The sequence below is a fragment of the Puma concolor genome, chromosome A1 (genome assembly GCF_028749965.1).
Source record: "Puma concolor isolate L17-30 chromosome A1, mPumCon1.1.hap2, whole genome shotgun sequence".
In the NCBI taxonomy this organism is placed as follows: domain Eukaryota; kingdom Metazoa; phylum Chordata; class Mammalia; order Carnivora; family Felidae; genus Puma; species Puma concolor.
The window spans coordinates 17,882,849-17,908,073 of record NC_141667.1 but is presented as its reverse complement, the minus strand read 5'-3'; the positions used below and the strand labels follow the sequence as shown (position 1 = coordinate 17,908,073).

The 25,225-nt window shown below is 36.4% G+C and overlaps 1 protein-coding gene across 5 annotated transcripts in view; it reads left to right on the top strand.

The window, feature by feature from the left end:
• The window catches only part of CDH12 (cadherin 12), a 1,063,313-nt gene that overhangs the window by 821,576 nt on the left and 216,512 nt on the right, over positions 1 to 25,225 (top strand). Inside the window, exon 1 of one of the 5 annotated variants that reach the window (XM_086676378.1) lies at positions 14,595 to 14,720. The exons of the other annotated variants lie outside the window; for them this stretch is intronic. The gene's annotated coding sequence lies outside the window, so the exon portion shown is untranslated. Of the gene's footprint in view, positions 1 to 14,594; positions 14,721 to 25,225 lie in introns of those variants that run through there. 5 annotated transcript variants of the gene reach the window in all.

The window sequence follows — 25,225 nt, the reverse complement described above, 5'->3', positions numbered from 1 at the left end:
GAGTAGTTTTATTTTCACTAGATTTTTAAAAAGCATTTTGTGTCCTTTTAAGTGAGAAAATGCAAATGATTTCTTAAACTGAAGATTATATAGTCTGCTATTTTTTATCTAAAGTGGAGCCTAAGAGTCATAAGCAGTTTTATACTGCAGGCCTAAAGGATTATTGTGATGTATTAGGTGAAACAATCTGGAAGAAAAAGGGACAAAACACTATAATGTATAATGCAAGGAAAGTGGGTAATTATCTTCTGTATCTGCAGCGACCGTATAATGTAGTTTTGAGGATAGTAACACTGTATTTTCAATTTACAAAAATCTTAATCACCATTGACCCTCCCTTTAGTAATAAATTTGCATCTCCCCAGTACTCAAAGATTACCTCCCCACACTGGCTGGAACGTTTACACATCATGGGCCATCCGTACGCTCCCACCAAATCCCAGACCCTTTGCAGTCAGGTGGGATCACATGACTACTTCTGGCCAATGAGCCAGGAGTAGGAGCAATACATTTAAGAACTGTCCAGTGATTCCCCACTTATTTTTTCCCCTGCATCAGTAACCCAGAAGGCCTGTGTTGAGAGAGCAGAGCCAAAATTGGTTCCATTTTGAATTACTGCATGGAAGATTCCCCTCCTACAATGCCCCAGACACCCTGCCAATTCAGTATGAGTTAAACATTTGTTGTATTTAACCTCTCATATTTATGAGTTAATTTATCAGCACAGATTAACCAAGCCTGTTTTTAATATGCTTGTGAAAACATGTTTTATCTTCATGGTACCTTTAATTTCTTCTCCATCTCTCCTTCCATAGTAATATGCTTTTTCTATGGCGTTTAGTTTATTCCACCGAGCTTTGTAGAAAGCTGCTTATACATATCATAGAGAATGAGAGATTCATGAGTCCAGAGATCCTGTTCTAATCTTTGGAATTAATAACAAAACTAGTGAACTTTTTCCTTGTTCATTCAACACATATTTTTGAGCACTTTTATGTGCTAACTATTAAGTAAAGTGTGTAATTAAAAATGAACAGAGTATCGAAAAGGATAGTACCCAAGTGAAGTGCATCCTTTAGAAAGGGCATTAGTGTGAGGAAGGAAGCAGTTCTACAAAATAGAAAAGCATATGCAAAGGGCCTGATTCCTACAGGATCTTGATTTTGACAGGAAATGAATGCCCAGAGTGGTCGGTAAGTTTTAGGGATAATGGAACAAGATGGAATCAGAAGTCAAGAGTAGATCAGGCATGCATGGCCTTGCAGAACAAAGAATTTGGATGCTATGCAATATGTAGTTAAAAGCTAGTGAAGGGATTGAATGGGGGTGCAGCATATCTTGACTAGTATTTTTTAAAGTTCCTCTAGCTGCTGCTTGAAATTATTATTTGAAGATTGGTTAGACTGGAAGGAAGGAGGCCAGATGGATTGTTTCAGAGTACTTTGGGCATAACATAAATGAGCCTCTGTTGATCGTGGGAATGGAACGAAAGACAAAAATGTCAAGTTCATATATTATTTGGATGCAAATCAAACAGGATGTACTGACAGTCGTTTACACTTGGGAAATCAAATAAAAAGGAAAATCAAAGGTTTGGCTTTCAGATTAAATCAAAGTTATGTGATGTCACCAAGAAAACTATGGGAAGGAAAGGAGCTCTATAAGCTTTAATATTTAGAGATTATTTAGAATAGAAAAATAGCCATATCCAATATCTTGCTCTATCAATTTCATTCACGATTTAATAAGCTAATAGTATATTCATAATAGGATGTATAAGTGAAGAGCACATACCTATTGTAACTACTTGCTCCAATGACAGAGCCCAACTGTCCAGCTGCCCTTAGGATTGAACAAGCCAAGACAATCGACAGAATTTTTTCACTCATCTGAGACCACTGACTCCTTTATTCAGTTTGAGTGACATTTTTATTTCCTGGTCTCCAGTGTATTGCTCTTTTTACTCACATTTTTCCCTTGGCATGTGATTTGCTCTCTTGATAAAATGAGATCCTGAAAAGGATCACTGAGACGTCCTTGGTCACAGCTCTCTGGGCCATTAGTTTAGCGGCTTTACATGGTGGCTTCTGTAGCAGACAGGCTTCCGAGGCCAGCATCAGCAATTCTGAACAGGTTAGAGGAACAAAGTGGCCGTCCATGGGTAACATGTTTCAATTTCCTCTTACTAATTCCATATCTGATATAAGGGTGACTCTTTTCCTATCTATAGATCAAGGAAAGATGTATGTAAACCATTCTTAAAAGCTTCGGTGTAGTCTCATTTCCAAAAATGTATACCATGTGATATCAGTCTGCACATTTCCATCTTTTCAGGTGGTCCCATTGCCTCACTTCTTCCCTGCAGTCATCTGCTTTGCTTACACCTTTGACTGCTTGATTCATATTCCTGCCTCTGAAAGATCACATTTCCTCTCTACTTTCCTCAAGAATACTACTACCCCCCCAGCCCACTATATTGAAATAGCGCTTAAAATAGACACAGTAATAGTACCTGCCACATAGAAACGTTAAATTTGTTTTTTTTCTATTTTTGAGAGAAGTGGGGGGAGGGGCAGCGGGAGAAGGAGAGAGAATCTCAAACAGGTCACATACCCATCATGGAGCCTAATGCATGCCTCGATCTCATGACCATGAGATCATGACCTGAGCTGAAATCAAGAGTCAGATACTTAACCAACTGGGCCACCCAAGCGCCCTTTTAAGATTCTTTAAATAAATACTTTATGTAAGGACCTTACCAGAATCCTTGTGCTATGGATTGAATCGTATGCTCCCCACAATTCATATGTTGAAGCCCTAACCTCTATAGCATATAACTGGATTTGAAGATAGGACTTTTAGGAGGTAATTGGGATTAAATGAGGTTGTAAGGATAGGGCCCTAATCCCATAGGATTGGTGGTTAATAAGAAGAGAGAGAGAGAAAAAAAGAGAGACAGAGTGAAAGAGAGAGAAAGAAAGAGCTCTCTGAGCACACACACACTGAGAAGAGACCATGTGAAAACGTAGCAAGACGGCAGCCATAAGTAAGGCAGAAAGAGAGCTCTTACTCTCTTCAGTTTCATCAGAAATGAATCTGATGCCACCTTGATCTTGACTTTTGAACCCATGGAATTGTTAGAAATAGATTTGTTATATATGCCATTTAGCCTGTGGTATTTTGTTAAGGCAGCCTGAGCGGATTACTACCCTTTGTTGTATACTAGTTACTCCGTAGTTTATTATTATTAGTTTTCTTAGTCTTCTATCTCTAAATTTATCTTAAACTCATGTCAGATCAAATTATTTTGTGCTCCCAGAAGATCATTCCAGTGTTTCTATTCTAAGTGCTCATGTGTGGGTTTTGTTGTTGTTGTTGTTTTTTTGTTTTGTTTTTGTATGAAATGCTATGCATTTTCTTCTCAGCTCAATAAATGGTACAGTTCTAATTACCAAACCCATGGGTCAAGGACACACTCTTTGAATCTCAGCACAAATATTTCTTAATGATGCTTTAAATTTATTAAATATACTCTTTAGTACATGCAATTATTTACTTCTCTATCCCCCAACTAAACAGAAGGTATATGAAGGCAAAGATATCATCATAATTGTATGTCTTCCTCCAACATACCAAACAGAACCTGTGGCAAGGTGTATATATGTGATATATTGTATATATTATATGATTGTATATATAATGATATATCAAAATGATAAAATCTGGAAACATTGAAATATTTCTTTTTCAGTATGCCATTGAAACATGTCTGTGCTTAATACTACCAATATCCCTAGTCTCCAGTAGATCATATTTGGATAAATGTTACCACTGATTCACTGGTATTCTAGGATTTGAAAGTGCTAATTGTGTGGAGGATACATTAATATATGTACTTAATATTTCAATGATTTCCATGTAACTGACCACAAACAAAGCTCCTTCCCTATTTATACAAGGTCTAACAAGAAACACAGTCTCACTTCAATTCAGACAGTTTAGTTTCTAATATGAAGAATTTTATACACATCCTGGGGTGCCTGGGTGGCTCAGTCAGTTAAGTGTCTGTCTCTTGATTTCCACTCAGGTCATGATCTCATGGTTGTGGGATCGAGCCCCACATCGGGCTCTGTGATGAGTGTGGAGCCTGCTTAAGATGATCTCTCCCTCTCTCTTTGTTCCTCCCCCCCGCTTGTGCTCTCTCTCTCTCTCAAAATAAATAAATATTAAAAACATGTTTGTACATACCCTTGTATATTTGTTAATTTATTCATTTATTCAGCAACTATTATTAAGTCCCAACCTGTGCTCAATTCACAGTGATCCAAATAGGGAATATCACTGTCATCACAGAACTCCTTGTGTTTTCAGTTACATTTACCCAGTTGATCCTCATCAATGCAACTGAGATCACATAACCTTTCTTACAGGTTGTGTTAAGATTTATTAACAGTAAGTGATTTGAAATCATAAAGCAATTAACATGTGTGTAATAGTCTTTTTGGAGTGAGCTCTCATAAGACATTTTAGGGTACACTGTCATCAACCTTTATCATAGAGAGGAAAGGAAGCGATTTGTGTTTTCAAAACTGTGTGCTAAGTTGCTTTTGGGTTTACAAATGGAAGCACTTCAAACCAGCCTAATCAAGGAAAGCAAAGATATTTATTGGAATAACACTATACTTTATTAATATCAAAGAAAAGCAGATAACCTGGACTAAATAATGATAGGGGCGCCTGGGTGGTGCAGTCGGTTAAGCGTCCGACTTCAGCCAGGTCACGATCTCGCGGTCCGTGAGTTCGAGCCCCGCGTCAGGCTCTGGGCTGATGGCTCAGAGCCTGGAGCCTGTTTCCGATTCTGTGTCTCCCTCTCTCTCTGCCCCTCCCCCGTTCATGCTCTGTCTCTCTCTGTCCCCAAAATAAATAAACGTTGAAAAAAAAAAAATAATGATAAAAGGCAAAGCAAAAAAAAAAAAAAAAAAGGCAAAGCAAAAAAAAATCAAAACTAACCTTGATAATCCCTGCATCTGCTCATTCTCAATCTCCTCCTCTCGCTAGCTCTTTCCTTTTATTTGCTTCTCTGTGTAACATTCTTCACCCCAAAATTTACATCTACTCCATTCAATGGGACATTTCCTGAGATTAGTCTCTTTTTTTTAATTGTTTTTTTTTTTTTTTTTTTTTTTTTTTTTTTTTTTTTTTTTTGAGTGAGAGAGAGCTTGAGTGGAGGAGAGGGGCAGAAGGAGAGAGATTGAGAGAGCGAGAACGAGAGAGCGAGAGAGAGAGAGAGAGAGAGATTCCTAAGCAGGCTCCATGCTCAGCATAGTGCCCAACACAGAGCCTGATCTCATGGTCATGGGATCATGACCTAAGCTGAAGTCATGAGTCAGCCGCTTAACTGACTGAGTCACCCAAGGCACCTCCTGTCCAAAATTCACAGAAAATAGAATTATTTTGAAAATTTAAAAAACAACAAGTTATTACTCAAATATAGATTAAAGACTTTATTCAGCTGATGCACAATGATAATTATCTGGAGACCACATAATTCCCTCAGCAGCTGGATATGGGTTTTCACTGAGTGAAGAGAGAGAGGTATGTGGCTTCGTGGTCTAGGGCGGGTTCCAGTTTGCTTCATCTTTAACTGATACTAAAGTTATGGTTGGCACAATTTGATTTTCCTAGTTTTTGATGTCCCTTGTTTCGGATCATTGGTCCAAAATCCTTTTCCATACACTCTCAGGACAGTTATTTTTAGAGCTGTTTCTGTAAGCCTTCAGGGTTATCCATAAGTCAAGGTTCAAGAGGAAAAGCACTATAAAAAGGTGGGGTTCAGGGAAAAAGAGGAGAGAAAATAAGAAAGGAGGCGAGGGCCAAAGCAAGGCAACCTAGGTCTAAGTTATCCACTCTTGATCCAATCAGATTCAATTGATGATAGAGGGTCACAGAGTGGAAACAGACTTTGGGGACTTCCTTTGGATGGGACACAGGCAGTTTTCATGAAAACTGAAAGGAGCTGGCAGAGGAGTCTGGCAGAGAAAGTAACAAGATCGATAAATGTAGTTTTGATAAGTCCAGTTACTGAAGGAACATATGAACTTCTTTGGCTAACACAATGACATGTCAGTCAGAGTTGTGTATAAGTGCAAAGGTTTACTTCCAAGAAGAGTAAAAATCACTGCAGGGGAACTGGATAAATGTAAGTATTGCTGTGTAAGATATCCCTACACTGAGTGAAGGTTCAACCAGAGAACTTTTAATGTCTCATACAAATGATTCTATAAAGGGGGGGAAGCAAAAATTACAAAAAAATATTTGACTTATACAAGCCTCTATGCACCTGACTATAATCACTCAAAGAGGATTAGCAAGTATCACAAAAGTGGCCTGCATTGTTAAACAAGGACATCTCCATTATTATTGGCCACCTAGAAAGATCATGTACTGCAATCTGAGGAAACTATCATGGCTTCCATTTTGGCTTCCAGATTCAGTGACCCCAAAATATCGGTGAACAAATTTCAAAACAATGACAGTCATAATTAATCTGATTCAGTCTAGCTATTATCAAAGGCCATAACTTAATAACAAATTATATATGTGTGTGTGTGTGTGTGTGTTTACACACATGCACAGATACAATTCTAAAGAGAATATTATATATAACTGTGATGCTGTCTTGCATATTCAGATAATAATTGATTTCTACCAAGTAGGTTGATGTTAAACAAATCCCTCAGTCCACTTATCTTAAAAAATGAATTATATATTATAAGCATATGGTAGGAAATAAAATATCCTTTTCAACTAAGTTTGTCAGCTTTTCTTTTTTTGACCATCTTTGAACATTCAAGATGATATTGTAAGCTGAATGAATATATACCGTTTATTTGCTTCAGGAATTGCTCATGTAACTATCTGCCACATTGCTTCACTGTAAAAGAAAAAAGTAAGTCAAAAAGAAGAATATATACAACATTATTCTGGAACTCTATAAAGCCACGGATGTTATATCATGATTATGTATTTAAGTAGCTGAAAGTCATTTGTAGTCTTAATATGCATGGATGATATAATAAAGGACACGATGAACATGGGCCTCAAACCATGTCTGAGCAAGAGATAATGGTGACATTTGTCTAAATGGTGCATATATTCAACACATTTTGACAGATTTTATTAATGCAAATGATTTTCAGAGAATCAGTGTTCAGTTTCAGAGATAAAAAATGTAAATTTTCATTTCTCTAGTTGAATTACATTGCTCTCATGCTATGTTAGCACTAATTTTAAAAGGAATTGGTGCAATATGTATATCTCTACTTTGTGATAAGCTATTGTATTCTGAAATTTGAAAGTATTACTTTCAAAACAAAAGTATGCAACAGAAAAATGTGTGTCAAACATGCACTGAGTAAATATTTTTTTTTTAAATAGGAAAACCTCGTAAGTCAAAGACCCTTTGTTCTCTTTGCAATGATGTTTAAGTGCAAAGTTAGCTAACATCAGCTCCCAATTAAATAAAATCAACTGTGAGAAAGTAAGACAGATTGATTCACAATTAATGGTTGAGCAAACATTCCTCCAGTTTATTTCCTGCTTTAAGTCTTTGGGAAATATTCCATTATTTTTGCTTCCTTACATTTATGAGGAAAGTTATCAGGATATTCATGAATAAGCTTATATTTATAGGATTTCTGCTTTGGCTACATCATTTAGGTCTTATATATGCAAATTTAAAATTTGAAATATTCTGCATAAATATGAAATATTGTGAAGTGCATGTCTCTGACACATTTTTTTTCCCGCTGAAATTCAATACTATCAAGCATAGACATACTTTGGGAGCCGTACCATGAGAATCTGAAAATGATCATCCTGTGATGACTATATTTTTTTTAAGTTAAAGGATTTGTGGCAGACCAAATAGCACAGGAAACTTGGAAGGCAAATGAAGGAGGTTATTAATGATTTGAACTTTTCTTTTTATCTATGCTTTTGTTTACATAGTAGGATGACTCTATTACATACTGCCATTTAACACTGATTCATTAGCAGCTAGCACAAGTGAAATCTGACCTACCTTAAGTGAGTCAGTTATTCCTTTTTATTTTTAAGTTTATTTATTTTGAGAGAGAGAGAGTTTGGAGGAGGGAAAGGGCTGAGTGAGAGAGGGAGAGAGAGAGAATCCCAAGCAGGCTCTGTGCTGTCATCGCAGAGCCTGATGCAGGGCTCAAACTCACTCATGAACCGTGAGATCATGACTTGAGCCAAAATCAGGAGTCGGAGAATTAACTGACCGAGTCACCCAGGTGCCCCATGAATCAGTTGTTCTTAACCTGTTCCATCAATGGATTTACTTAGCAACCTTTATTATATACTCATAGAATAAATGTGCACATGCATACATACATATATACATCCTATATGAATTCTAGATATATAAAGCCATGTGATATACCTGAGACAGATTATGTGTATATATACATACGTGCATCTTGAAAATCTATATATTTTAATGAACATGTACTCAGTGAGCTTTCATTATTAACCAGAAATAAATGGTATTATATTCCAAGCAAATATGCAACCAGAGATCTTCCCTTATTTTATTCGCACATGATTAAGGCAGTTCCTTTCTCAAGATATAGAGTCCCTTCTCTTTTCCTCCTTCATTATTCTTTCTGGAAGCCAATGCTGTAAAAAGTTAAAAATTCAAGTCACAGAAGCCATCTGGATCACACACAAAAACTTTATTACTTTAATATAAAAATCAGTCTTTGAAAAAAATCAATGAAACCTCAAAAGCCTTCTCTCAGAGGATCTTACAACTGGATTGTTTGTTTGTTTGTTTGTATTTTGATGCTTTATCCTAAAAATAGCTAATAAATGGGAAGCTAACTTGCATTCCTTTTATGAATGATGTATCATAGTCAATATGAGCAGACATAATACTAGAGATTCTTAAGCATCTCGTGTTATAGAATATTGCATAGATATTTATTGGGATTTATATCCTACATATTATCTATTTATCTATAGTTTTATCATTTAAGAAGAGGCATGCATGATTTTTGGATCTAATATAAGCTTTTTTTAAAAAAAATATTTAATGCTTATTTTTGAGAGAGTAAGAGAGAGAGAGAGATTGGGAGAGACAGAGAAAGAGAGAGACAGAGATAGAGACAGAGACAGAATTTGAAGCAGGTTCTAGGCTCTGAGCTGTCAGCACAGAACCCAACGTAGAGCTCAAACTCATGCGAACCTTGAGATTATGATCAGAGCCGAAATCTTAAATTTAACGAACTGAGCCATCCAGGCGCCCCAAGGATCTGATATAAGCCCTTAAACACCTGGATCCTTCACTGTATGTTTTGACATATCCACATAATGTGTCCACTTGTCTGACATCTGGTAACTTGGTATAAATTGTAGCAAAATTTCCAAGTGAATACATCTCTACCAAATAAGGACATGAAATTTGTTATACTTATATAGGATCAAGTTGCATTCAGTAAATAGTTTTAGAAATAACTTAAAACCAAGTTACAGTTAAACTTTCTTATTTATTTATTTATTTATTTATTTATTTATTTATTTATTTATTTAGAATCCATGCAGCATGGAGTCTGATGCGAGGCTTGAACCCAAGAACCACAGTCCATGACCTAAATAGAAATCGAGAGTCAGATACTCAACCAACTGAGCCATCCAGGTGCCCCTACAGTTAAACTTTTATGTACATTATTTCATTTTGGTCTTACAATAATTCACGTGAAAGAAAGGTGAATATTGTTATGTTCATGCTACACAGAGAAAACACAGTTTGGCAGTAATGAAATAAATTGCTCCAGGTCACATACCCAGTAAGTAACAGAGGCGAAACTGAAATCACGGCTTTCAGTCTCCCAGTTCTCTGTTGTTGATTGTTATAGAACCTCACCAAGTAAATATTATGTATTAGAGGTGCAGAAACATCTTTCATACTTTTATACTACCAAAGTCCATCTACGATGTCTGCAGAATTGCACATGGACATTTCAGGATTTCTGTAAATCATCAGGATGAAAGCTTTTCATATATACCTAGCTATCAACTGAAAGTCAAACAGATTTGACTCTCAAAAATAAAAGAAATTTAATCTGTAAGTTGGAGAGACAATGATAAGCTATTTCATCCTGCTTAACAAATTCAATTGAAATTAAAAATATATTAACTCATTGTTTTCACTTTCATATCAGAAATCACTTATTCTCCTTGTCACTACTGTAATGCAAGCTTTCTATTCTACCAACTTTTTAAATGATTTGAAGACTATGTTACAGTAAAATGCTAAAAACTTTTCATCTTTCTCTTTGTCTCTCTCTCTTCAAGTTTAAACAGTACAAACAATGGGAAAGGGAATTTACATGTCATTATAAACCCTCTAGATGCGTGGATCTATTTTTAAAAATTAAAGTAACAATTCAAAAATATAATATGCATTTTAATTATATAAATACATATGTAAATTTTGAATGAATTAATTTTAAACCAATAATTTAGGGGTGCCTGGGTGACTCAGTCGGTTTAGCATCTGACTTCAGTTCAAGTCATGATCTCACCGTTCGTGGGTTCAAGCCCTATGTCAGGTTCTGTGCTGACAGCTCAGAGCCTGGAGCCTGCTTCAGATTCTGTGTCTCCCTCTCTCTCTGCCCCTCCCCTGCTCACACTCTATCTCTCTTTTAAAAATAAATAAATATTAAAAAAAAATAAAAAATAGACCATTAATCTGTCGTTTGATAACAGAATTGACTTTATTGAGATAAAAAACAGCCCGGGCTATAATCGCTGGTAGTTCTTTAAAGTAAAACATATTTGAAGAAATGGGTGTGTTTTCCAAACTCTAGCTTTTTTAATTTGTGAAGCAAATGTATGGTAAGCATTTATATAATGGCAAATATTGCATTCTCATTGATAGTATGTGAAAGAATGAGATTTAAATTATATATAGGATATTAATCTTTTTTGGCATATTTGCTTATTTTCTGATTTTTTCCAGGAATGGATCACATGTCTTATAATTACATATATTTTTTTTTTTAATTTTTTTTTCAACGTTTATTTATTTTTGGGACAGAGAGAGACAGAGCATGAACAGGGGAGGGACAGAGAGAGAGGGAGACACAGAATCGGAAACAGGCTCCAGGCTCTGAGCCATCAGCCCAGAGCCTGACGCGGGGCTCGAACTCACGGACCGCGAGATCGTGACCTGGCTGAAGTTGGACGCTTAACCGACTGCGCCACCCAGGCGCCCCGAATTACATATATTTTTAAGAGAATGAAATAAAATAAAATTAATTGTGTGAGGACATCAGAATGGAGGGAAAATTAGATTAAGAAAAATTCTATGAAGCCAGGAACTGTTAGTATACAAAATTCAAGCCAAGAAGAATTATTTTCTAGAAGTAGCTGTACACGAAACTCTAACTTTTCTATTTATCTGCATATGGAAAATATAGTTTATGGTAAGACTTTGCAGAAGTTAAATGTACACACACATACACACATACACACACATACACACATATACTTGTTTTTGCTGAGTAGAAAGACAAACTGTTCCTTTCAGATGGAAAAAAAAAAATATCCCCCATTAAGCTTTTTGAAGAGGGTACCCAGTAATGAAAAGAATGTCCATCAACAATATCCTTACAGTTAAAAAAGTCCTTACAGTAAAAAATCTGATAAGTTTTAAAGAGCATTTTCTTGTAATGTTTTTTCCTTTAGGTCTTTGTAAAAGCATTTTGCAAAAGCATGTCTATAGGATTTTGATTTTTTCGTGTTAGAGGATTAATGCCTTAGGCTGGTCTGGCTTAATCTAAGGAAGAATTTCCAATATCCAGAGGAAACGGTGCGCCTGCTGTTTTTCCGGAAATCCTTCTTAAATGCTGCTTATCTTCACTAACCTTTCTATATGTAGTGAATGGGAGCATGCTTGTGGTTCTTTCCCCTGAAAAGGAACTAGAATTCAGCGAGTATTGTTGAGTTAATTATAAATCATATGCTTAAAAGATACTCCAGGACCTGGTGAGTACACGTTTATGAATCAAAGGTCATTTCACTTCTGCTCAGAGTGAGGCTTCAAAAATCCCTCAAAGTGAACATTCCCTTAAAAGCTGGTTGTCTTTGGTTGTTTTGGGTTGTCAAATGATCCTTTATTAAAATATTTTCCTTTACAGTTCTTAACTAACTGGACATTCCATTGCACCATTGTTGATGTCATCTATGATGTCATGAGGGTTGTGGCCATCAACATTGTGGTCCCCAGGATCTCTTTAATGGTTCCAGAGAGCTGTCTGGCTAAAGATCAGTGCTACATCTGCTGGGCAATGCTGACAGTCTCATCAAAAGTGCTATTTCCACTGTGCTTAATGTTTTTCTGTTTCTGTCTCTTGGAAGTTCATTGAGGGCTTTGACAATCAGGACAGATGCAGAAGGTACCATGTCAGTCTGGGTCTGTCTGTTCTGAGTGGTCAGTTTCACTGTAATTCTCAGATCCTTCCCATCTCCAGTTGCTTTGGCGATGTCGTTACCAATCTTTTTTGGAGACAGACCCAGGGGGGGTTATCTCTGCAGCAAAGGCAGACATGGCACTGACTTCCTCACTGGTGCACCTCAGGTGTAAGACTTTATCCCGTCGGGGTCAAACCTTAGTGGCATGGTGGAAGCGGCATGGTGGAGACAGCTGGCGTCAGATAAACCTGGATTTGGGATGACTGCAGACAGTTACACCTTCACCTCCTCCCATCCAAAAGCCGAAAGCCCCTCAAAGGCTTTTAGCACATGAAGGAATAGGGATTAGACCTCAAAATTCTGAAGCAAAAGACACAATATTTTATATTTCTCCTATGGAGAAGTGGACAAACATTTATACCTACACATATAGAAATGATATACATATAATTTTAAACAGTACATTAAGAGAGAGCTACAGTTAAACAATAGTTAAATAAGAATAGAATATAGTTAAATAATAATAAATAATAGTAATGCAGTTAAATAATATTAAATAATAAATAATAGACTGAGAGAATTGCTGATCCAGGGCAAGGGATATTTTTTTTTTTTTGGTTGGGCACAATTGAGAATAGTGAATTTGTAAAAACCTGGAGATAAACAATGCTGGATCTTTACCTATGAATGGGAAAACCGGAAAGGGGAAGTAATCACGCGTGAGCAGTTTGCACATTTTATTAGGAAAACTATCAAGGAGAATTTAAGGGGCAAGAGATTAGCTAAGATATAATTGGTTTTGGGAACAAAAGCAATGGAGTTCCATGAAGCAAAAAGCACTCATGATTTGGGTGATGTAGGGCACTCACCCAGAATAAAAGCCTTGCTAAGTCAACCCTGGTTAAATCCCAAACTCATGAAACAGACGTCGTTAAAAGGTTAACGGCTGTCAATACTTAGTCCAACCTTCTTATGGTCTGAGGAAAAAGGAGAAAAATATCTTCACGTTTATGTGAAAACTGACATGGAAAAGGCTGAAGAGGAGGAGAGAATTTTACAATTTTATTAGCTTAGGACGTAGTCACATATACACATCACTGAAATTTCAGAAAATGTTAGGCCAATACTGGCACACCCTCCAATATGATGATAAAGTAATAGTTTAAAATTATGAAAAAGAAATATTTAAGATAAAAAGAACTTAACATGTAAACTTTCTCACGAATACATTTAATGTTCGTAGGCAGAGAGCCGACTTAATTATATTTAATCGATAAGGAAAATACAGGGCTAATCTGGCAATTCGTACTTCTGGCAATATGGAAAACAAAAACCTTCCTTATAGAAAACCTACTGTTAAAAGCAAACTATTTTAGGGGCACCTGGGTGGCACAGTCGGTTAAGCGTCCGACTTCAGCCAGGTCACAATCTCGCGGTCCGGGAGTTCGAGCCCCGCGTCAGGCTCTGGGCTGATGGCTCAGAGCCTGGAGCCTGCTTCCAATTCTGTGTCTCCCTCTCTCTCTGCCCCTCCCCCGTTCATGCTCTGTCTCTCTCTGTCCCAAAAATAAATAAACGTTGAAAAAAAAATTAAAAAAAAAAAAAGCAAAATATTTTTACTATTTATTTCCTACTACACACTTGTTGAGTTGATGCTGCTGTCAGGTAAATAATTGGAAAGAAAGTCAACAAATAATGTTGCTCTAGAGAATTATGCTTGTTCTAGAATAGGGTTTGCCACTTGTGTCCGTTCTAATCACCAAGATGTGCTTACACATGCAAGATGTTTTTGGGGAAAATGCATGTGAGGGATCAAACAGTAGGTGCTAGAAAAGACAGGGAGAGCCTTTGGATTGTGAAGCAGGTCTGACAGCTGTGATGGAAGAAGCATGTGTAGGAAGAACCTTCTATGACAGCATAGTTCTAGAAAAAGTATCATTGTTTAGGCAGCTGGGGAGTTCTTTAGCCAAACTCATAGGTGCTTGCATTCTGCAAGAATGGGCTGGCACTGGAAGTTCTGTCTTGCTTAGTTATTAGCTGGGACCAGCCTGGGGGAGTGGGGGGGGGGGTGTATGGCTTAGGCAGTGTGGCATCAAGGACACAAGTACAGGGTCACTCAGTCAGCTCAGCTCCCTGCATCAGATTCTGTTGAAGGAGACCCAAATGGTGCACTTCCATGGCCACCATGTCCATGTCGCCTAGAACCTGATTCAAAGACATGCACACAGGTATGAAATAGAACCTGTGGTCATCAGATCCGTGGTTCCAGCAAGGTCAGAGCTCAAGTCAGTATCCCAGAATCAGGGTAAGACTTCCAAAAATTAAGGAAGTTCTACCCCATAGAAGAAAGGCAAAAAGTAAAATGAAAACATTTTTAAAAAAAAACCCTCGGGGCGCCTGTGTGGCTCAGTCAGTTAAGCGTCCGACTTCGGCTCAGGTCATGATCTCGCGGTCCCTGAGTTCAAGCCCCACGTCGGGCTCTGTGCTGACAGCTCAGAGCCTGGAGCCTGTTTCGGATTCTGTGTCTCCCTTTCTCTCTGACCCTCCCCCGTTCATGCTCTGTCTCTCTCTGTCTCAAAAATAAATAAACATTAAAAAAAATTAAAAATAAATAAAAATAAATAAAAATAAAAAAACCCTCATTTTAAAGAGCTTGCATATTACATAATGGGTAGAGTTCTAAACGCTTTAATAACTAATTCTTCCCATTATCATTTCCACCGCAGAGTCAACACTATATGTTGTGCCAGGGAACACTATAGAAAATGCCAGGGAATAGTGGGAACATAACTGTCGAGAACACAGCAGTGAAGAAAGACAGTAACTTCGGCCTTCATGGGGCTTGTCTTCTAGTGAATACAGAGTCCATATTGGTCCTTATTTTATCACTCTGTGAGTTCCTGTCTCTTTCTGTCTCTCTCTTCACCAGGCACATACACACACATAAACATTTCCTTGGCAACTGAACATAAATATACAGAGAACAATAACAACGATAAAAATCTAGACAAGCCACAATATAACATCACAATATGTCCAGCAGGCATTGCAAAGGAACCAGCCCATAGTCTATAGCCTAGCTGCTGTGGGATCCTGTCTAAATGAAAGAAATTGAGGAAGAATTTCTCACTTCACTGGTCACTTTCTCCCAGCTTCCTGCTTAGTCCTCAGTATTTTCAATTTGTAGCTCCATAAAGACATGCTTTAAAGATTCTCAACCTACCAGTGACAGTGGAATTAAGAAAAACCAGAAAGTATTTATGATTCAGACAAGATAGTTTCCTTAGCTCTAGATCCTGCATACCAGCTGGTGCAAACATGAAAATGTCTTATTTTTCCAAAGTAGGGATAGCAGAGGAAACAGTGATTACTTTGTGATCAGTGTGTATCATCTTCGTTTTTAATGCCTGAAAAGACTGAATCCAGGCTTTGTCTTCTGTTACCATTATGGCTTTCCTTTTCTATCTCTATACTTCATCTTATTAGATTTTTCCTCATTGATCTAAGAATAGAGATTTTTCTGAAATACTAAATTCCATGATTTTGAGTGCAACAAATTGTTGAGGCTATTTTTGTTTTCAAAAAAGTTTATGATTCATAGGCCAATTTTTCCTAATATTAAATAATGCAAGAGAATAAAACATAATGATACTAATATCAGTAATAATAACAGTATACCTTTACTGAGGGATTAATGTAAGCTCGTTACTGTGCAAACCTTTTGTATGAATTATCTGTTTAAAAACCCTATGTGCTAGTTCCTGTTAGTGATCACAGTATACAGATGAGGACACTGAGGAAGAGAAAAGATAAGAAAACTAATGAAGATAATAAACGATAGAGCCTTAAACCAATATCTGACTCAAAGTCCAAGACCTCTTTCCTTAGTTTGTAAATACTACATCTATAGGTCAACTTACTAAAGCCTTGAGATATGGGATGCCTGGGTGGTTCAGTCAGTTGTGTCCGACTTCGGCTCAGGTCATGATCTCACAGTTCGTGAGTTTGAGCCCCTCGTCGGGCTCTGTGTTGACGGTTCAGATCTTGGAGACTGTTTTGGATTCTCTGCCACCCTCTCTCTCATACTCTGTCTCTCAAAAATGAATACATGTTAAAAAATTTAAAAAATACTTAAAGTCTTGAGACATCAGATTCAACACTTCAGTGTTCAGTTGTCACATGTAAATTATGAGTAATATTTATGTTCAACAGATTGGAACTTAAAAGCAGAAGTTGAGGTGAGAAGGTTATTTTAGTGTATTAACAAGGATTGAAGCTCTGAAAATGAATGACATCCCGAGAAAGCATTTTTTTTCCACCATCATTCATTTGTTTAATAAATATTCATTTAGTACTACAGGTTCTGATGGTGATTGAGCATAATAAAGAAAATAAAACAAAGCCCCTGTCCTCAGGAAACTCACAGCAATTATTACTAAAACTACATAATTGTTAAACAAAAGTAATTATTAATCAAGGTGTTAAATGATTGTAATTGTTTCCTATTTCTATGTAAAAATGACCACAAATCTAGCAACTTATGCCATATCCATTCCTTACTTCTCAGTTTGGTAAGTCAGATTTGAAAGTCAGAAGTCCAATCACAAGTTAGCTAGGTCCTCTGATCAGGGATTCACCAGGCTGACATCAAGGTGTTGGTTGAACTGTTTTAATCTGGAGCTTAGGATCCTTTTCAAAGAACATTTAGGTTGCTGGAAAAGTTAAACTAATTTCCACTGCAGAACAGAGATCTGTTTTCCTGCTGGCTATCAGCCAGCTACTGTCAGCTCTCTTTCAGCGACTCCTTACCTACTAGAGGCCACTCCAGGCTCCTTGAGAGGTGTCATCTTCTATAAGCTTTCTCACACTCTTACACTTCAATACTCCGACTTCAGGAAAAGCTCAGTACTTTTTTTTCCTTTTTGTTTCAGGAGTAGAATTTAGTGATTCATCACTTATATTTATATACAACACCCAGTGGTCATCCCAAATGCCCTCTTTAATACCCATCACCAATCGAACCCATCCCTCCTAGTTCTCTGTAGTGAAGAGTCTCATGGTTTACCTCCGTCTCTGTTTTTATCTTATTTTGTTTCCCCTTCCCTTACCCTATATTCATCTGTTTTGTTTCTTAACTTCCACATATGAGTGAAATCATAAGGTATTTGTCTTTCTCTGACTGGCTTAGAGAAAGCATTTCAATTAAGAAGAAAAGGTGGGCTAAAATACAGACATGAGTTATCCAGTAGGTGGAAAAGTAGGATAAGCCTGCAAAGGGAACTGATGAGAACGTCAGATGGGTAGAAGGAAAATCATGTCAGTGTAGTTTCTCAGAAGCCAAGGAAAGACCATTTCAAGGAGAAAATTGTTAACAGCATCAAAGGGATGGTGTAGAGGACTGAAAACTTTTCCTTTGGATTAAACCAAGCTGAGCACATGGGTAACCTTATCAAGGTACTCAGATCAAGGGATGGGACTGGAGGTTATAAGTGATCTGAAAGGTTTAAAATAACCACTGCAGAAAGCAGGAGAGCAAATTGACTAGAGGTACAATTTCAGGTAATTTAGAAAAAAATTTGGAGTAGTGATCATAAGTTTATTCATTACTTCAACAAGTATTAAATAGTCCCAGCGAACAAAGCACTGTTCTGGGTTTGGGGGTTCATTTGGGTATAAAAGCAGACAACATCTTCTGTCCTCTTAGAAATTAAGATCTACAAGGGTGATAAAGAAACCACGAACACCATGTTAACATGTAAAAAAAAAATGTTACCCGATACGTTGGAAAGGGACCAATGTTATTTAAGAAACAAGTAGGCCAGAGTTAGATCAGGAGTGTTCTAAGAGAAAGTGTGTTACAAATGAACATAGGATTGGCAAATATATTTAATTTTTGTGATATTTGAGCAATGATATTGACTGGAGGAAGTGAGAATTAGCCATGTGGATATCCGGCAATAATGCTCTAGCAAGGGAACAGCCAATGCTTGTTCCGTGAGGTATTGGGCAGTGTGCTTGGAGTCCTGTAAGGGGAGAGTAATAGGAGTTAAGGTTAAGGGAACAGTGGGAATGGGCTGTGAGGGTCCTAAAGCAGAGGGAAATGCAGGCCCTTGCAAGGATTTCACTTTTACTAAGTGAAGTAGGAGCCACTTACATTGCCGACAATGTGCACTGTCCCTCACTTCCTCCTGTAGTGTTCTGTTTGCGGATTGTACCCACCGAGAGTTGGCTTCACGATTCGTTTTGACAGTTACCACAAAAACAGTGACAGAAGGATTAACTTTTGACAGATGTCTTATGAAAATGCAGGACCATATGTTCTCAGCTTGATATTAAACAGAGGGAAGAAAAGAATAGGTGGCTGTCTTGGAAGAAAGGGGGGGGAAATGGACTGGCAATTTGATGAGGATGTTTGTAGTTTTCATTCACCGATAAAAGATAAATATGTTGAATCCAGATCTGGCATTTGAGTTTTCTATCAGCATTGAACCATCCTGGTTCTTCTTAGTGAATCACCGTGATTTCCAGAACTAAAATATTACTTCAAGATTCTGGGAAAAAGAGGTTCTGAGAAAAAAAAAAAAATAATTCTGAACCCAAAATGTTTCCTGTTTCTTTAAATAATATATTTTAAAAATAAACTAAATATACTTTTGGAGTTTGGTTTAGACTAAATCTCCCCCCCCGCCCTTACTGGCCACTCATTCATTCACCTATTTACTCATAAAACTAAACAAAGAAAACAAATGTTTATACACAGAATTAAGATAAATATTGGGAAATATTTTCTTTAAGAAGAAGCTTTAAGAGGCTCACAGTCGAGTGATAAGAATGTTTTGTGTATGAATAGTGGAGGTATAATATGATATGTAGTAAAAAGACAAACAGCAAAGACATGAGGGTGCCATAGAAGTATAGGGGAGAGCTTCTAACAGGACATAATATTGGATGAAGATGGCTTACCAGGTAATGTAAGATTGCTTAGAATATGTTGATTAGGGAACCCATCTTTCAGGATGATACTCCAAAGGCAAATCAATATGGTAGCCAATTCATTGTTCTTAATTTTGTTCTCAGTAAATATTAACTAAAGGAGAGAAGCGATAACTATGATGATGTGTTACTTATATGGAAATACACGGACACGGCATTTGTTAAGAATAAAATCAAATGTCTACAGAATTCAGTAGGGGTAAACTCTTATTAGAAATAAAATAAATTTAAATATGTTCTCATATACCTTGTGCAGATAAGGAAAATTGGTGTTTCTTTGAACTTAGAGAAGAACTAAAATTGCCGTGTCCTTGATCTACTGCTCTGACATTGAGCTGGTTGGACAATACTTCTAGAAAGTTAAGTCCTGATTCTATGACTTACTATTCAAATTATTTCTTCATTTATTATCTCCACACTTATTTTCCATGTTATAGTAAAGTAGTTTTTCTCATTGAAGTGTTTGTCAGTTACCCACTTTTGAGCCCTGCCAATGCAACACTGAGATTATTCAATGAAATGATTCTTTCCTGGAGGGTTCAGAAGGATGACCCACTGTGAATTCAATTGAAGCCATTTCAAAACTTGAATCCTAATAATAATGTTTATTCTGATATTTTCTCCTTAGTTTTCCTTATGTAATAGAGCCATGATTGAATGAAATTGTTAGCTTCCAGCTATAAATGAAGTATTGACTTTGAGTGTTAGTGATTGGCTTTGCCGATTATTTCAGTTATTTTGTTAATGGGACAGCAATGCAAGAAAAATAATCACATTTTAATTAACAGTGAAAGCTGACTGCATTTCCTAATTCCAATTAACTAACCTCTGCTTCTCTCCCCAACTCAAATATTATTCACATGAGTACTTGGATAAAATGTGAAGACTAGAGTTCTTTTTATATGTATGTAATATACATGCATCATCCTGATAATGTTATATAAGGCAAGGGTTATTCATAAATTTATAGAAACAAATTCCATTTTCTGACTGGCAGTAATGCCCCTTAATACTCATGTATAGTAACCACACAGGTATCATTAAAATGAAAAATATTCACTTTTTAGGCATGTATACACTAAATCAAAAGCTCATTTTTGTCTAAGTATTTTTCTTCAACTGTATTATTTTTGAAAGTGCAACTTATAATGTTCAAAACAAGGCCAATTAGGCCAATATTGACAAGTTATAAATGCATTCCAAACTTTTTCTTGGAGTACTCAATAAACAAGTACTTCTATTTGTATTCATTTTGAGACTGTTTTCACTGAATCACACTTTAATCAGGAAATCTGAGCTTATAAAAATGTTCATTAAATTGATTTTTCCAGTATTACTGTACACACCGAATCCTCTGAAGGCTATTGAAATACTTTATTTCATGATGTTTGCCAGGCTAATGAAGATATGTACAAAGTTATGGCCAAATTTTATATAATATTACATATTAAAAGAGTCTCCATATTTGCACTTTTCTAAAATATTACTTTTGCTGGTGTTTAAACATACAATTTAAAAATAGGCAGTTGGTAGGTGCCTGGGTCGCTCAGTGGCTTAAGCACCCAACTCTTGATTTTGGCTCAGGTCATGATGCCAGGGTCGTGGGATTGAGCCCCAACTTGGACTCTGTGCTGTGCATGGGTCCTGCTTAATATTCTCTCTCTCCCTCTCCCTCTATCACTCCTTCCCTCTGTCTCTTGAAAGAAAGAAAGAAAGAAAGAAAGAAGATAGACAATTGGTAATTTGATTGGATTTTAACTATATCATGGAACAGATATAGGAATAAATCCAATAAGGAACTACTTATTGCTTAAAAATATATAATATTTTGTTAGAAAATATAGTTAATGAAAATGGCATTATTCAAACACAAACTTCAAGTCTTCTCTGATTTGCAACAAAGAGGGTATCCCTGTGTTTTAAATGCAGACAGCTCTCCTTAAGTTTTCTTGTTTTTTAAAATTCTTTACAAGAGGGGCGCCTGGGTGGCTCGGTCGGTTAAGCGTCCGACGTCAGCTCAGGTCATGATCTCACGGTCCATGGGTTCGAGCCCCGCGACAGGCTCTGTGCTGACCGCTCAGAGCCTGGAGCCTGTTTCAGATTCTGTGTCTCCCTCTCTCTGTGACCCTCCCCCGTTCATGCTCTGTCTCTGTCTCAAAAATAAATAAACGTTAAAAAAAAATAAAAAAAAAATTCTTTACAAGATAGTTGTTTCAGTATTTATTAGAGAGTTCATGATAATGTTTCCTTTGCATAAGCTATTTATTTAGGAAAAATTACAACATAAAGTAGCTCAATAGAAAATGTTTAGAGTATTTTTCATGATATATTTATTAATTAAATAATTACAGAGTAATTAAATTAGTTTAAGAATCTCTTACATATGTTTTACATAGATGTGATTCAGACTAAAAATTGTAAATAATTTTTACAAATATAAATGCTGTTGCATGAAGAAAAATATGTACTAAGTCCTAATTGGATTCAGCTGCATGGGATAGAAATCCAACTATAATCTCTTAAATAAGTAGAGATTTATTTTTCTTGTGTAAAAAGAAGTCCAGAATTGGACATCCAGGGTCTGGTACAGCAACTCCAAGATAACATCAAAAATTGCTTTTTGATTTTCCAATTCATCATCTTAAGCTTTCTGCTTTCTTCTCTATGCTCATAAAGTAGCTTCTGTATGTCTAGTCTTTGTGTCAGCAAGACATGGGAAAGATGAAAAAAAATAGGAAAGATTAAAGAAAAACAGCAAAAGTATATACCGATGAGTCTGTCCATTTAAAAAAGTTTTCCTGAAAGCCCTGAACATTTCTTCCATGTTTATCTCATTAGCAAGGTGGAATCCCACGTCTACCCCAGCTCCAAGTTATTATGGGCAGGTGGGCATTTTAATTAGACATACTGCTATTCAAGACACAGCCCATTGATAATAGATTCTATTAATATGCAAGGTTTTTATTAATAAGAAGAAAGGAGAAATGGATATCGGAGAGACCACTGGCGATGACTGCCATACTCATTATCAACTTTGCAATCAGATCCCAAAAGGCTAAGATGTCGTTAAAGAGATTGCTAAAAATAGCAGTTCATGTAGCTTCAGGGGCAGCAAAGATAGCACATTTCACTGCCTTTTATGATTTAATCATTTACTGCAGTGATTACTGGAGTAATCATTTACTGAATGCCGTGGCGATTCAAGGTGGAGAATTTAAAGTGTGGAGTCATTTACACCTGCATTTTTACTTCCTATCTTCCAGCTATGTAGGATTGGCCAAGTTATTGAACATCTGTTGACATTTGTTTTCCAATTTATGAAATAGGAGACTTTTTAGAGTGAGCACAGTATTTTGCATGAAGTAGATTCAAAATTATTAGATGACTTCCCATTTTCCTCAAAATTCATGTAATCAATGATGATTTTCAATGACAGAGTAAGATACTCAGGAGAAAGAAAACTGAGTGTCAATGAAATTTTGATTACTTCTCTTTTCTGGCTCTGTAAGTAAACAAGTCTGAGTAAACCATCTGTTGATTTTAAGAACTATGGCAGGCTTTGTTTTAAGCTGAGTAGGTATTCAGTAGAATGTAAATGTACTTTAAAGCTGAAGAACATAGTAAAACGAATTGCACATTGACTGTGTTTCTACGTATGACAAGAGAAACAGTTTTGTATTACTCTGGCCATCACTTGAAGATTAAAGGTGATTATCTTTGCTTCTACATGGCAGAGATGTGAGAGTCCCCCCTGGTTGCTGCAATATTTCCAGCCAGTAGGAACAGGCACATTGTGACTGGAGATTGAATCGTACCAATAATGTCACCTTACACTTAGAAAGAGTTATGGTGATAAACCAATTCTGGGTTGCTACAGCAAGAATCAAGAATCAGCCCTTGCTTTTTGGTCTAAGTTAACCAGGTAAAGTGCCCACCTGTGTCTAGTCCTCCTGTTCTCTTTGAGACTTACACATACCCTTTGATTTATTTTGTCTGCAGAAATAACCTCATATCAGGCAGATTCAGTCTCAGTATTCCATGTGGCATTTATGGAGTGTCCATAGATGTTGGCTCAGGCTATCAAATATGAGCATAAAAGAACAGAAGAACACTAGGCATAAGAAGAAACAGAAGGCAAGTATTTAACCATGACCAAATCTTAGTAATAGCAGCAAACTAGCAGGATGACTCAAATAACAATGGAGACAAGAACGTAGGCACAGTGGTCGGAAGGAAGTAAGAGCTAATGCTTAATAGTGCTTAGTTTTCACTCCGCACTGAACTCTGTCCTTTTACTACCTCATTGAATCATCATAGCTGCCAGTATTAGTTTACACGAAAGAAGTTAACTATGGTGTTTAAGGTCATAGCACCAAATTCAGGCAGTTTAATTGCAAAGTCTGTACTTTTAAATGATATTCTATATTATAGCTACATAAAAATAACAAATAAATTAAAATAAATTGAAAAGGCAGCCTTACTCTTGCTGAGTTCAGTGCTTTGGAAAAAAAAAAAAGAAAACCTTGATAGATTGACCCATCCACGTTTATAACTGGAAAATTCCATAGCAGGTGGGCACCTGTAGGCTAGACTAGCAGTTCCAAAGAGATGCCTTTAACTGATATTGTTCACTAATAGCAAGATTTATCACAGACATTATGGAAGTCATTTAATGGCTGTAGTACTCATGGAGACACGTTCTGGGAATATATGTTTCAGGCTGCTGCAGTTCTTTTCAGATCAAATCATATTTCTTGTGGAAATAGTGTAGTGTTGACTGATGGGTCATCGAACCTGAAGGGATAGTTCAATGGGTTTGTATTCTGAAACTGAAAAAAAATGTCAATTTTTATTTGCTCTTAGACTCATGTTTTGAATCAAATAATATTAGATGCAATGGGAATGTTCGAGAAAACTGCCTCAAGTTTGCTTGTTAAATATCCATGCTTCATTTGTAAGACCAGGATAAAAGTATGTGACAAAAAAGCATGTAGAGATTATTGAACAATGATTTTCTCATGAGGGACCAATATGTCTACATTAATTGATTCTTGAATAAGAAATGGTGGGTCTCAGCTAAGAAAATATAGTAAATAAAAGTTAGTTTGTTAAAAAAGAAAGAGAGAAAGAAAAAATCAATAACTACTCTTGTTTTAATAAAGGAATCCCCGCAAGTGTCCTGTTGAAAATTATAAATGGGAGAAGCATTGTGAATAGAACTGGAGGGCTATTACGACCGCTTTTAAGATTACTTAAGTATTTAATTTATTATATGTGATGTTTTAAAACAATGTTTTAGATGTGTGTAAAATACAGTGGATGTAATATTTTTCTTTCTTTGTATAATATTGTCCTGTTTTAAAGGAAGAAGTCTTTTGACTTCCCATCAGAAAGGAAGAACAAAGAAAGGCAGAGAGTTTTGTGCCGGGTAGTGTACTAAAGGGTGAATTAACTTCTCAGCAGACCAAATGTGGTTCACCAGGAATGTTCATTCCAGTAATATAAAAGAATAGATTCTCCCTATGTCTTTACTGTTTTCTTTTAATGTAAGAAACTATTTGTTTGATATTATTATTCTTGAAATGCTAGCCCTGGAAATATTTTTTAAAAATTTAATATCAATGAGATCTTACACAGACAATTCCAAAAAGTAGGCTGATTTCCCATTAATTTGGAGGAAAAAAGTGTTTTTTTTTTAATTTTAATGTATGATTGCATGCTACAATTACTAATGACAAAA